Source organism: Ipomoea triloba, chromosome 16 (assembly GCF_003576645.1).
Source record: "Ipomoea triloba cultivar NCNSP0323 chromosome 16, ASM357664v1".
In the NCBI taxonomy this organism is placed as follows: domain Eukaryota; kingdom Viridiplantae; phylum Streptophyta; class Magnoliopsida; order Solanales; family Convolvulaceae; genus Ipomoea; species Ipomoea triloba.
Genome location: NC_044931.1, coordinates 17737142 through 17737825, shown reverse-complemented (window position 1 = coordinate 17737825; position 684 = coordinate 17737142).

Sequence of the window (684 nt, the reverse complement as noted above, 5' to 3'; positions counted from 1 at the left end):
AAAGCGTTGTATGGGTTGAAGCAGGCACCTCGTGCGTGGTATTTGGAGTTGTCTACCTTCTTGATTAATTTTGGGTTTAAAAAATCAGTTTCTGATGCGTCTCTGTTTGTGTATCGGTTGCATGGTGTGGTAACTTACTTTCTTGTGTATGTCGATGACATTGTTCTTACTGGAAATGATGTGGTCTTTTTGGATAGATTTGTGAGTCTTCTGTCTCGTCGTTTTGCATTAAAAGATTTGGGTTCGCTTCATCATTTTCTTGGGGTTGAAGTTGTCCCTGTTTCTGGTGGATTTTTCCTATCTCAGAGTCAGTACATCACTAATATTTTGTCTAGTTTTCATATGGATGCAGCCAAATCTGTTACAACGCCTATGTCTACTTCTGTTCCTTTGACTGCTGGTGGTTCTGCTGCGGTAGAGGATGCCACGGGTTTTCGAAAGTTGATAGGCTTACTACAATATTTGGGTGTGACTAGGCCGGATGTTGCGTTTGTGGTGAATCGGTTGTCGCAGTTCATGCATGCTCCTGAGGCTTCTCATTGGGTTGCTGTGAAACGTTTGCTTCGTTACTTAAAAGGATCGCTTCACCATGGGTTGTTTTTGCGTTCCGGTACTCCGCTTGTTCTTACAGCTTTTTCGGATGCTGATTGGGGTGGCAGTTGTGATGATGGTCGGTCTACTACC